Genomic DNA, 14,506 nt, shown 5'->3' on the forward strand with positions numbered 1-14,506 from the left:
AACTCATCCTGTACTGATTGGGGCTGATGGGAGTTTGAGTCCAGCAACATTTGGAGGGGCACAGCAACGTCAGATTTAGAGTGGTGCAGGCAGCCCCCCCCCCAGGGTATTAAGCTGAGGGGATGCAAAATTGAGAAGACCCATAACCTAAAAGATCCAGTGGGGTAGGGGATTTTGGCCTAACACAGGGCACCATATTACAAGAGTTTACCAAAGTTCAGTCCTAACACATGTTTCCTATCCCTTTTGTAGGCCAAGGTTGTGGTTAGGAGTTAAAAGCAGAGCCATTTCGGAGGTGAAGAGAGCAATATCTGTGGTTCCAGATAGCTTTGGGAAATCTTGGTTGGATATACTGGCCTAGCTGAAAGGCCAGTCTTTTGGAGATTTTCAAGCTCAAACTATAAAAAAGAACAGATCATTTCTTAAGGTTCTTTTCTAATTTTATACCTGCTAACAACCTGTTTGTGCTATCAATGCAGGTTTGCTACTTTTTATATTCTTTTTATTCTTTAAATAAAAATGTGTTGGTTTAGCATGTTGATAGTTTCTCTTTGCATAACACCAGTCAGCTGACCAGGGATGTAAGAGTTAGCTGGTAACAAATGATGCAGGTGGTCTTAAAATAAGGCGGGGGTAGAACTGCCCTCCCTAAATGACTGCTCCTGCCTAAAAGGCTCCAGCCTTAGGGTAAATGGGAATGGAGGCGAGCCTATTTAGCCTAGTGCCTGAGCAGGTTTTTAGTGTTCAGAGCCAACTGGCAAGGCTCACCGTTCACTAGACCCTCCTCTAAGGAAAATCTGGCCTGGTACTCTGGCCTATCAATGCCAACTAGTCATGAGGCTTCATCCAGGACATGGGGCAGCATGTCACTAAATAGCAATTGCTGAGAAACGAGAGGAGGAAAGGGCTATTGGCTTTGTGTCCTGCTTGTTCTGCTTTCCAGTGTGAATGTGCAAAACAAGATGCTAGTCTCAATAGGCCTTTGGTCTGACCCAGAAAGACTCTCATCTTTTTATGGGCAGAGCCTCATTGCGGAGCCTCGCTGTCATTTTAACTTCCCAAATGCACCCGAAAGAACAAGAGTGTAGGGTACTGTGGGGAATTTAATGGTGGCACCCAGCCACCCAGTACTCCTCAGGGCACTACTGCTTCCCAATATGACTGCCAGGTCAAGCCACCTGTCCCACCAACAGAGGACAGTGAGCACCAGTGCTCACTTTGCCCAGACCTTCATTGTGATAGCCTGTGGCACTCAGTTGGTTGCAGCTTTGTACCTCTAAGGAATCATTTTCCTTCTTCCCTAGTCTAGCTGTATTTATGTGCTGTGAATACCCCCCTTGAGTGAGGATAGTTAAAATACCAACAACGGCAGTGTATTCAACTGAAGCAGCATTTTCACTGTCATTGTCTCGGGGGCTGACCAATTCCCTTTTCATTTCCTTGATGCCAATACTTTTCTTTAGCTTGCAAATGCTTCTTTTAATGGAACAATGTATCTTAACAGTAAAGAAATACATGAATGCATGAAAAAAGCAGACCAATTTTTAGTTACACTTCTATAGTTACACAGGTTGGAAGCGCAAAAAGCTAGCTGCAGCAGCTGTAAATTTTCTGAGAATTTATCTAACCACAAATACAATGAAATGGGGAAATGGGGCTATATTAAACTGTGCAAGAGAAGCTGCTGGAACCCAGCCATTTCTGCAACATCCTGTAATTAATTTATTATGACAGGTCTGGCAAACTGAAACACCCAATTCACTTGCGACAGACTTGCGACGATATAGATATTTCAAACTCTGTAATAATCACATAAAGGGCAGGTACGTCTGACCAAATGTGGCAGTCAGTGGCAAGGGCAAGACTGTAAAATTAACTGAACAAGTTGCTTCTCCAAGATGGCTGCTACCAAGACACTTTTCTGCTGCCTGAAGCAGTGCCCAAATGGTACCTGCCCCCCAACTTGGGCCAACACTTTTCCTACCCCTGCCTTCATCTATCCCTCCCTCACGGTGTTGCCTAAAGGAAGTCCCTTGGCCCTGCAGAATCGACAGGGCCTCCTCTGTCCTTCTGACCCTAGAAAAAAAGAAAGCCTATCTGATGAAGAGTGCATTCTTCTATCAAGGTGCATTTCAGTATGGATTGCACAATGCCCCAGTGTTTGTCACCCTCAACTTCAAGTTATGTTATTATACCACATCATGTTATGTAAAGAAGATGGAGAGTTTCCATTATTTATCTGAACATCCAGAAATGCAGACAAATAATATTCCTTCAGCTCAGCAGGATGAGGAAAATGAAACTGCATTTTTTGAGGGTTTGAACACAAAACAAAAGAAGTAATTCGGCAACATTGTGAAAAACATTAAACAAAATGGCTGTGCTTATGTTACAGCTGACATAGGAAGCCTATTGTGTTCAAAATCCTCTGTCACTCAAAAATGAGCCACGTGGTGTATTCAGATACACACACAGAATTACTCTGCAATGTCAGCAGGGGGGTGGGTTATGTATACAATTTAAGAAATGTTTTCCCTATATTTGTTTGCAGTGTTTTGGATTCGCCAATGGGAAACTAGAGCTGAAATACATCATAGCTTACCTTGTAGTTCTTCACCTCTAGAGGCAGAATATACCATTCTAAAGCCATTCCTAAAAACAGAGCAGCCCATGAAGTAGCATAGTTCAGGCTTTGATGATCAAATCTCTTTAAAATATGCCATAAATATAGAACAGGAGGAGCAAGACAAGGCATGGAGGTAGGGCGAGTAAGTTTTGTAAATGTCCAAACATTTTGTTTTGATTTCTCAATGCTCCCCATTTGTATCTATCTGCTTAGGGATTTGCAGAGGTAGCATGAGTCACAACCAATGAAACGGTAGCAGAAAAGAAAGGTGCAATAATAATAATAAACACTTACTACCCATGTTTAAATATTTATCTTCATAGAGGTGGCAAGGTTCATTAGATCCCATAAGTACAAGGGCATTATATTGGTTGTCATGCATTTATTTAACCGGAAGACTTTCAGCCATCCATACAAACTGCTCTGCGTGCCGTCTAGAGAATTTTAATAGCAACAAAGAAAGAAACTTTAATTTTGTATTGGGTCTTATTGTTGTATGTGTGTAAGGAGTTACTCTAACCTGTCTTGTCACAACACACAATTGTGCCTATGATGATTGTGAATGACATCAGCCTCTAAAAATGCTTTCTATAGCTGAGTTATAGCAATGTGCATAAGCCTTTAATAGGCTTATGAAAGACGGGGAAGGGAAACAGGGGGTTAATCCTCATTATGGTTTAGTAATATGACATAATGAGAAAGTGACATTTGAAAAGTACACACAATGAAGAACAAATGGATCAAGAGTGTGCCATGGGCACTAGAAGAGTCACTCCCAATCCTCTCTCGTTAGCAAGTACATGCTGAAGGCATCCCTCGTCATCTGCAGGATTTAACTGGTGGCGGCTCAGTTTCTGGGCCAGTCTATACACAAGCTGCTGGTTCCTCTCTGTTCAGTCCCTCCTGTGCACATGAGTGCATGACGAAACCTCAGCGTGCATCAGGGTTTAGGCTCCTATAGCCCAAAGGCATACCAATCATCACAGTGGTCGTCTTATTTCCTGCAGCTTGTACTTGTGCAGAACCTGACTCAGGGCTTATCCACACTTAACCTTTGCTCCACTCTTTCCAGGCACGGTATGCAATTTAAAGAGCCATGTTCAAGCAGCTTTTTTATTTTTTATTTTAGTTTGCTCCAGAGCTTTCCCCATGAAAACCCAGACTTTAAAGCTCAATCGGAGCACACATCAATCTGCGGACAACCTGAGTTAGTCTTTGCACCAATTTAACTTTAAAGTGTGGGTTTCCACTGGGAAATCTTGGGGCAAAAAAACACCCTCCCCCCATACTCTTGACACTGAACATAAGAGCATGGCCCTCTCCCTGCAAAGAGCAGGCTTTAAAGCTAAGTATGGCTAGCTAATTGGCCATGCCATAAGCTAATATGGCAACCTTATTCTGAGGTTGCTCTGTGTAGTCCCAATTGTATTACACCTGAGCTGAAATGTGAGAATTGTCTTCTTCAGTCTGTTTCAAAATTGTTGGAGGGGAGGAGGGTGGATAATATCCAGCAGACTTTCCACCCTACTATTTCACAAAAGGGTAGATAATTTTGCGAGCACATATGGCTCCAATCCAATGTGATATTTTTGAAGAGGTCAAGGACTCCTCCTCCTCCTTCTCCCTCTCTTTACCCATTGCTTGTTCCATTCACCAGTATGTTCAAACAATCTAGGTCCTTTCAGCTGAGATTTTTCAGAAGGTAATTGGGGATTTTTGTTTTCATGCTTCTGCTAACTGTTTGGAAAATATTCATCAGAAACCCCCGCTCCCTTCCTTTTTGACACCCACAAAAAGAGTAGATTAAAAAGGCAGCAGGCAAGCCACTGTGGGCCGGGCATTCCATAAAAAGGGTGCCGACACTGAAAAAGCGCTTCCTCTGGTTGCTATTTAAGCTATATTACTTTGTAAAGTGCCATGCTTTGATTCTATTACGTAGTACCATATAAAATTAATTAAATGATGATAAACCAAAACAAAAAACAAAAAAAGCCTACCATGGCTATTCTGTGAAGCAATTCCTGCCATAACTGAAAAAAAAATCCTAGTTTTACAAAGATGGACAAAGCTATCTCAGTCAGAGCAAACACTGCAGCTGCTGTTTAGCTAGGAGTAGCCACTGGTGGCAATGCTAGTAAATCTAGCCCTTTTTCTCTGACACTCTCTCCAGAGCTATGGGCAGCAACATAGGTGCAGGGCTGTGAATAAGAGCAAAAGAGCATTCTATAATCATGACCTTATGCTGGAAACTTTGGAGGACATGCACTTTCAGGAAAGGAAGTGCTAAAGAAACTGAGGAAGTTCATAAAAGGATGGAATCTGGTTCCTATGTGTAGAAGAGATGCTTGTTTCATCAGCAGCCTAAAATTTAAAAAATAAATAAATACTAGGAAGCATGTTCTGCAGTGCTGGACTTTATCTTCCAACATCAGGCAACCAACCTCGGCTAAGCATCAACTGCCTCTGTGCCAGCATTTCCACACTTTTTTACTTGGCTGTATGTTTTCAAAAGAACAGGCCATGAATTACTAAGCCATGGTATGCTCAGATGCGGCTTGACATGGCAGGCTGGGGACCTTTATCCTCAAGAGCATAAGAGGCCTACCCACCTAGGCAAGTACTGTACACTGTTCTCACAACTAACCAGAACTTCATGGGAAGCTCAGAAGCAGGACTTGGGCACAGCTCTCCACTTGTAATTCCCAGCAACTGCTGTTCAGATGGATCTACGCACATGTAAACATTCACAGATAACTTGTGGGAGACTCTGCCCCAGGTACCTAAGTGGGCACAGTGACTCTAGTTTGAAACAAATTCCAGAAAGGGAGAGAAATGTTGCAAGTCAGGATTTTGATGGTAACATTAGGTGACCCTGGAAACACCAGCCTCTAATTACGCTCAGGTTAGCTTAAGTCAAGAAACTTTTGCCTTTTAGGGGTTTTTTTGTTTTTTTGTTTTGGATCTGTTTCTCTCTCTTTCTCACGGCAACTATTGTCTTTCCCTTTAATAGCTGGGCCCTCTTTGCTCTAACGCTGAGGTGGAGCATGGCCAGAACAGCTGAAAGCCTTGGAGTCTTTGTTCTCTTGGAAAGGGGAAAGGCTCTCTTCCCCCCTAGGCTTTATAGTACTCTTAAATGAAGATATAATTATGATCCAGAGATAAGAGGTACGTGTTGGAGGTACTGGAATGAAGAAAGAAAGGCAGCCCCACCTCCGCAGTCATCACGAAATGAGAGTGTTTGTCTATGGGATGGGATGGAGTTAAGTCAGGAAAAACACTTGCCTCACAAGTTGTATAACCCACTCCCTTGCATGAATCATTAAAGCAGTAATAAACATTTCCCCGGTTTTGTTTGTTCCTCCGTCCTCCGGTTTCTCTCTAGCAAGGAACTGGGGAAGGGGTCACCAACCTTGGGGACCTGCGGGCAGTGCTTTTTTCTTCTTCTCCTAGAAAAATAGATGCTGGTACTCACCATGAAGTTGTTATAGTAAGTGCAATAGTTTATAACAAAGCAGAGAAACTGTTGTAGACACCCACCCACCACAATCTGTTTTATTGGCTATGCTTCATGGTGAGTACCAACTTAATTTCAGCTGGGGAAGTGGATCCTATGGGCATCAGGCTTGGGCTGAGCCATGTGCACCTGTGGGCACCATGATGGCAACTTATGAAACAGAACAAGTCATGCTGGTCCAAGAGCTTACCAAACGTTGCAGCTCTGCAGTGTGAGTTGGTGTCAGCAAGCTGCAGTCTTTCAGGGTATGGACAAGCACATTGACCAAATATGAGGCAGCTTCCTCAGACTGCAAACCCGTACACCAGGAGTGGGGAACCTTTGACCCTCCAGATGTTGCTGGCCCATAACTACCAGCATCCCCAGCAAGTGTAGCTGATGGCCAGGGATGCTGGGAGTTGCAAGTCAGCAAAATCTGGAGGGGCAGGGCTCCTGCTTCCTTAAGATCTGTATGGAAGAGTTCATTGCAGCAAATGTAGTTTGTCATGCTTGTCCTTCCACCCCCAACTTTCAAAGGCACAGGAGCCTTGCTCACTTTTGCATCCAACCACTAGTGTGTTCATATATTGCGACACCACCAATCCTTGTGACACTTCACAGAACAAAAGGTGGTCGCTGCCCTGGGAGATTACTTTTGACAGTTTGCATCCTTAACATTTTTTGTTCATTTCTTAACAGTGAAAGTCATAGTGAGCAAACAGGTGCTTAAGATCTAATCACAGGCAATAGTTTTGCCAATGCAGGGCAAAACAGAGCTTTCCTGTTGCACAGGTCCTTATTTGTTAACTTCCCCATATATAAAACATTGACTGAATAATGAGACGTAATGCTCAACAGCAAGAGAGAACACGGGAAGAAACAAGAGTTATGTGCAGCCCCAGTTTGTCATTTGTTAGGAACTACCTATGTTGGGCTGACAGCACCTATTGTTCTGATACAATTGAAGGGTGTCCAAGTTCTTTGCATCATTAGATTATCACCATGGTGCTAAAGCTTCAGTTCCTGCACAATCTAGGAGTTTCAAGGCATCGTGAAGCTTTTATCTGTCTCTCTCATCTAATCTCTGTGAATGAAGGAGCAAAGCATTTTTTTAACCTGAATGTAAGCTTGGCCACACCTGTATATGCAAAATGACCCTGACTTATAATCACAAGAGGGAATGGCATGTTAAGTTCCTGTTTTCCTGTATAATAGTCAATGTCATGTAAGTAATGAAAACAACTTGTTCAGATAGAAAAGATACTGAGAAATTATGGTAATGTGAAATGTAAAACCAGATAGTTCAAATAAAAGGGTGCTTTGGATAGTAACAGCAAGACTGTTGTTGTTCTTTATCTGTGCAGTTGCTACTAAGATTTATACTCTGTCCTTCACATACATCATCAGGGTGAATATATTCTTTCCTGACTGTATGAGATTGTCATTATTTTCTGAAATGCCTGCTCAGTTTATGGTTCATAGAGGGAGTATTAAAAGGCTACAGATTAATTCATGTGCACTACAACTTTCATCACTCCCAGCCTCTTGTAGGCAATAGCCAAGGATGTTGGGAATTGTAGTTGGAATACGTGGAGGACTCCATGTTAGCCAACCCTGGAATACTAAACATTTATAATCTGGTCCTTTACCTCGCCCCCCCACACATATACAGGCTCCCACAAAAGGCTAAAAATATGTTAGCCTTCATATCACCACACGTCTGAGGACAGCTCCCACACAATATATCTAATTTGGCAGTTCCACTGACCCACACCAACACCAAATGCTCCAAAAGTGACAAGTCTGTCAGATTGTGCTTTTTAAAAGGCCTTGTCATGCATGTTCTGAGACCTCTGGAGTATAACGTGACAACTCATTACATCATGGATTGCTGTGCCATTCTCAGTCATAATGTTTTCTGTACATCTGTGGTGAGATATACTGTATCCTCAAAGTATTTTAACATCTTAAAAGACCTGTGATCTCCCTAGTATATATCACAATTCTGCGATGAGTGGGACTGTTTCAGTACCAGATTACACTGCCTGCAATCCTATACATACTGAGCTGGGAGACTAAGCGCCACTGAAAACAGTAAGATATACCTCCGAGTAGACATGTATAGGATTGCACTATAAATTACTTACATACTCTGTGCAGCAAAAGTATCAGCATAGGTTACAGGCAAAAAAGTGTGAATCAATCCTGAACAAATCTATTTACTTGCCAATAAACCTTACTGAAATAATAGGGAAACACTGCTAACTAATTCTGTTGAGGACTCTAGTGTCAGAAATTAAAGGGATGTTTTTTTAACCCCCTGCAACAGTAAACAAAACAGCCACAACAATCCTGATGTTCATCCATAAATAAGTGGAAATTATGTATCTTTGGACCGAAGAATCTAGGAACTTCACATATGCACAGTCATAACTAGTTAACAGCAGTATGAAGTAACCAAGTAGGGTAGCTTTCTTTTAAGAGCTGCCTTTGAAGATGTCCTAAGGTCCAGTTTAAAGATGAAGACCCATAAGAAGGGAGAGCAGCAGAGGCCTTGAAGTTGCCCATGAAGAGTTGGCACTTGGGCAGGAGCCTGATAGAGTCGCAGACACACAGTGACAAAATATATATTTAGAACTACTACTGAAGTCATGGATAGCAAATGTGGTCACCCCACTTTTCTCATCATTCTCACGCAATTTCACAGTGCAATCTTTCCTCCCCCTCTTTTCCCCTCCCTCCCCCAAAAGTACAGGTGCTTTGTCCTGAATCCCTGACCTACCTAGTGTCGTCAGTATGTCAAATCCCCAGTTGAGGGTCAATCCACGTGTCCAAAGTCCAAACTGAAGGACAGGGCTGCAGAGATCCTGGAGCACCCAAGGTGAGGTCCATCAACATGGGCAGCTGAGCAGACACAGCACCTCAGCTCTGCTGCCCTTTTATAATGTGAACAATCACATGCAACACGCAGCTAATAATGTTCTAACAAAATATTTGTAACATGTATTATTTCACAATACTTAGAATTGTGAAATAATACATGTTACAAATATTTTGTTAGAACATTGTTAGCCGTGTGTTGCATGTGATTGGTCAGAGTTGTCTGTTTTGCAACACAGCGGATTTCCTTTGTTGTAGCCCATTTATACGGTAGCATCTGGGCTTGACGAGGCTTGAGACCCTCATCTGTTCTGAGCCTACTGCAGCTGAGGAATCACACACCTCCTCCCAGAGCTAATGAGCCCCACCTAGTGAGCTGGACTGTGGGCCCTTGCCTGCCTCAGCCTCCTAGACCAGCCATCCCACTGATCCCTACATCTCAGAGCCCACCATGTATGTGGAGATGGGCTCCTCTGGCTCTGGAGATGGGTCCTGCTGCTGTTTCCTGTGCACTGACCCTCATCCCTTGCCATCCTCCATCATCCCATGAGTACTTCCTACACCAAGTGTATCTGAAGAAGTGTGCATGCACACGAAAGCTCATACCAAGAACTAACTTAGTTGGTCTTTAAGGTGCTACTGGAAGGAATTTTTTTTGTTTTTCCTACACCAACCTCTCCTTCCCCATCCCCAGCTTGCCCTGGTATGTCCCAGTTCTGGCTAGACCACTCACTGGGATCCTCTTCCTCCTCCCTCATGTCCAACCAGTTCACAACATGCTTTTTCCAGGGCCGTGATCTTGCACGGTGCTCCAAAATGTGAGCCCGAAAAAGTGCTTTTGGGGGAGGGAAAATTGTGCCATGAAATCGTGTGAGATCACAGCATCCAAAATGGCTGCTATTCTCTCATGAGAAAAAAACAGGGCAATGGAATTGTGGAAGATTGTGTCTGGATTTTGCTGTCGAGGTGTTGGAGGGTATGATATGTGACCTGGGGCCAAGATCATCAAAGTTTGTGTACTACTATGACTGGCAATCATGTCACAGTTAGTCTGACACACCCTTATGTTTTAGAAACATCCCATAGTCACAATTGGATTCCACTCTTTAAGAAAAGAATTAAAATACCAATGTCTCTCAGGATAAGCAGGAAGAAAACAACATATTGGGGTGAGATATAGAGGACTGGAGCTGGGAATGTAAGGAGCAGAGGCACCATGTGGCAGAACACAGCCCTCACCAACCTGGTGCACCATCAGCCCCAGTCATGGCACAAGTTGTAGGCCAATACATATGTGGAGTACAACTGTTTGGGGGAAAGGATGGCACTGTACATGTCTCACTCCAACTGACAGGCAAGGAGAGTTTGTGCATCCCAGCAGGGATGTTTCCATTGCTGGCATCTACAGGGATTACCACTCAATTAATTCCTTTCAGATAATTCAGCATATAGAATATGGCTCACAGGAGGCAGATAAAGTATTTTAAGGCTGGAGTCAGGCTCCTGCCTCCCACTGTAACAATGCTGTCCTTCCTTATTTCTGTCAAGCAGAAACACCATCAAGTTGAGCAACCGGCTTTTGGAAGAAGAAGCTGACCAGGCTGCTAAGGCTGAATTAGTGATCTTGAAAAACTAGGCCAGGCCATGAGGTAATCATTTGGCAGCAACATACTGGCATGAGCCTTTTCCTGACTGCTGACTTTTCATTTTATTGTATTAATTATCAATATATAGGAATACTCACTTGCATATTTGAAGTCATAATTTAGTTCAAATAAAAGAGGCATTATATTTTAATAGTTTCTGCCCAACTAAGCTGGTAAATCTGATACCAATTAAGAATAATTTGAAATAGGCCAGTAGATTAACTCCAATTGTTCCTTAAAAGGCCAAGATTTGTTAATTCATTAATATAGTTTTAAGTGTTTACATCTCCACATTTTCTCTATTCCTACTGCTCTTAAAAAGTAAAAAAAAACAACAACCCAGAAATTAAAATGTGCTTATTTTTATTTCTAATGTATTTTAAATGGTGCAGCAGAATCTCTAATGTCTCCACATGTACTCTTATTCCAGGAATCACTAACACTTTCAACATCTTGATGGATGTTACCAGTTTTCAAAATGTTAATGTAATAGTGGAATGGACTGCTTTGGAATACGGTGGACAATCCTTCATTTGAGGTTTTAAAACAGATGTTGGATGGCCATTTGTCAGAGCTCCTCTAGCTGTCGTTTTTGCATTGCAGGGGGTTGCACGAGGTAACCTGTTGGTTTCCTTCCAACTCTACAATTCTATGATTCCTGAAAAAATCACAGTTTGCACTTTATCCACTCCACAGCACCAACATTTGGCAGTATCTGATTGACATCTTTTGTTTAATTCTCAGTGTGTGTGCCAAACTACATCTATTAAATTGCTGACTGTCATTTTGACTGGTGTTTTATTTTTATAAAAGTGACGGGAAGACCAAAAATATGGATGTGTGTGTTGTGTGCACACACAAATTTACTGCCCTTTCCTAAGCCCTGCTGGCTTGCTGAGACCAGAGGAAGAGGTGGCTTTTCCTTACCTCCCCCTCATGCTGTCACCCCTTCCCATAATTAAATATGCCAACTCAGGGGCCGGCATAGTTGAAGCTTCTTTTGGGAGAGTGCCAGGGAATGAGAGGATTTGAAATCCTCAGCTGCCACCGGCATACCCTCACCATTGGTGGGACACTTCCATCAGCAGGATATTTGTGCCCGTGGAGCTTTCTGTGGGCAGATCCAGTAGGTGTGTCACTTCAGCAGTGCGGCTTCTTTTCCCCTGCACTTATACACCACTTCCTACGAATTCAGTTGATTCAGGTTGTGAGGCTGCACCCTAGTTGATGTTAACGATGGCCATATAATGAAATGGAGCACAAATGGAATATTACTGTTTCAAATGAGTAATAGCATTTGACACATTTGATGACATGCGAGATTTCTAGGAAGATAATCACCGTCTAGAAAAGATTCCAAGGAAAGCTATGAGGAACAAATAAAAAATTTAGGAAGCCTGCCATGTGAAGACTGGAGGGAGGAGAAGGAAAGGTTTAGAGAAAGGACAACACTCTGAAAATGTAAAGAAGAGGGAGAACAATGATGTCTGAGAATGGGGAACAAAGCAATAGATTTTTGAGACATTGTAAAAAGAATTGCCTTGCTGGATCACCCTTAGGTCCATCTAGTTCATCATAATGTTTGCAGCTATGGTCAAACCAAAGTCTCCAGAAGCTCACAAAAAGGCTATGAAGTGAAAGAATCATTGAGTTGGAGGGGAATGGTAGAAGTATGGCGTGAACAGCAACAACTAGTACTAGTATACCCTCTCCTCCTCTTCCTGTTCCTCCCACCCACTGTTGGACTGTTTATAGTTTCCTCCTCCTCCTCCTCCTCTAGTTCCTTTGTTAGTTCACTTCCCATGAGGCATCCCAAAGCTATTTACAACATAATAAAGACATGTATAATAAAATTGTTGTATATATATAAAACTATTGAAACAACTGCACATACAAATTCATTTTTTTAAAAAAACAACAACTATAGATTTGTTAAAATATCAACAACATGTAAATAACTAGGGCTTTTTTTCTGGGGATATTCAAAGGTACGTCGTACTGGCACCTGCCCCCCCCCCTGTTAAAAGTGTGGCACTTACTGAGTTAAAAAAAAGAAGAAGTGTGGCACTTACTGTAACAGGCACTGTGTAAATAACTGACAAAAAAATCACTAAAAACCAACCAACCAACTGCCAAGGTTTTGCTTAAACAAGCAGAGGGTCTTGAAAACGAATGTTGCTCCTATTAGCTGTACTTTAGCCAAGGAAGATTGGAGCATTATGTTTATTCTTTGTGTGACTATAGAAATGAAAACACATCCTTAGCAACCTCTCTTGGATAAGGAAGGGTTAATGAGGCTCAGTAAAACATTGACAACCAGGAGGGGCTCCCTCAAGTGAGATGATAAAAACAAGGCTGCACCTGGATGCCGGCAATTTGCAGACAGACACATTCTGGTCAGCCCTTTTGCTCAGCCGCTTTGTTCTGCCAGCTGCCTTGGTGCTTTGGATGCAGGTGGAAGGGTGGACTTTGCTATCTATAAAAATGTTTAATAGTGAAGACCAACTTCCGCTTCACCTCTCAAGGGATCAAGGTTAGGCGTGTGTTGCTATGCCAGACAGCACAGCAAAGCAGCACAGGGCAGGTGGGCAGGAGCCACTGTGCCTAGCTCTAAGATGGAGGCCTCTCTGTGGCAGAAAGTACACAGTGTGAATTTTGCATCTTTGGGGGTGAAAGGAAGGCAAGGAGCGGAGAGGCAGCCAGCTTCCCTAGATGGGGCAACAGTGCACAGAGGGGCCAGGCATCCAATTCAAATAAATTAATTTCCACCCAGGAGGAGTGTGGTGCACCCGTCCTACCAGGGAGCTATTGTTTTTGCTCATGTATGCTAATGTGAAGAGATGGATCGCTCCACAGGACCAGGGATGCCCAACATAGTGTGGCTGGCAGAGCAGCTCTCACAAAGAACCCAAGAATTTATGCCTTGCTCTTTGCTTGTTAATGTGGAAATAAAAGGGCCCACCTGCTACTTGAAGTCATGATCACTGGCAGAGTGCAAGCGGGGGAAGGCTCTGGGTAAAGCTTTATAAAAGGGCAATAGAGCTGCAGTCAGTTTCTGTGGTCCTTGTCTTTTGAATTAGGGGAATCACACCATGTTCTGTTGTGATGGAGAAGGGCTAAGGTTCAAAGAGCTGCTCTTGAATACTTTTTTTTTTTTTAAGTACAGTATTGTATTTTAAATACATTGGCTTTTAGCCACCTTATAAGGAATGGCATGTGGACAGGAATACAAGCGTGAGGAAATGATCTCTCCTCCCTAGTGTGGTGTTGGAGTAAGACCTGGGACTCTACTTCAGTCACAAAGCTCACTGAGTGACCCTGGGCCAGTCATTGCCTCTCAGCCTAACCTACCTCACAAGGTTGTTGTGAGGTTTAAATGAGGAGGGAGAGACCCATGCACACCACCTTGAATTCCTTGGAGAAAAAGGTGGGATTTAAATGCAATTAAGCAAGCCATAAATGCACACTTTTTATGAATGTCTTTTAGGGTCAAACTAGGCATAGCCTTAATTGTACAGCAATTTTAAAATATTCCTCCTTGTCCGGTAATGATTTCTTGATTTTCTATATATATATTTCAAAAAAAATCCTGTAACCTCTCCCCCCCCCCAGTAAGTATGTCATATGAGGCACTGATACTTCCCTCCCCGATTTCAAGTACATCTACTATTGTATTGCAGGGATTGTATTTTATTTCTCAAGATTTATATACTTCTTGGTTGTAATAAAATATCATATCAGTTTACAAAAACAATAAAGCAATAAAATTATCAGTAAAAAAGAAAGTTATAAACAATAAATAATTCAAAAATAATTAAAATCAACCGGTCTGGAGATATTGCACTGTGTCTTTCAACTTGG

The 14,506-nt window shown here is 42.5% G+C and overlaps 2 long non-coding RNA genes across 3 annotated transcripts in view; one reads left to right on the plus strand and one right to left on the minus strand.

Moving 5' to 3' along the window:
• LOC309367671 overlaps positions 1-14,506 on the minus strand; it is a 73,495-nt gene that overhangs the window by 50,650 nt on the left and 8,339 nt on the right. The window lies entirely within an intron of this gene.
• On the plus strand, positions 9,716-11,349 carry LOC309366254. 2 transcript variants are annotated; one of them, XR_014166615.1, is made up of 3 exons: positions 9,716-9,817; positions 10,551-10,648; positions 11,076-11,349. It is a non-coding gene; the product is annotated as an uncharacterized lncRNA (long non-coding RNA). The 2 variants fall into 2 exon arrangements; XR_014166616.1 differs by lacking the exon at positions 9,716-9,817 and adding an exon at positions 9,924-9,975.

This window comes from Podarcis melisellensis (assembly GCF_964234715.1).
Source record: "Podarcis melisellensis genome assembly, chromosome: 3".
NCBI classification, from domain to species: domain Eukaryota; kingdom Metazoa; phylum Chordata; class Lepidosauria; order Squamata; family Lacertidae; genus Podarcis; species Podarcis melisellensis.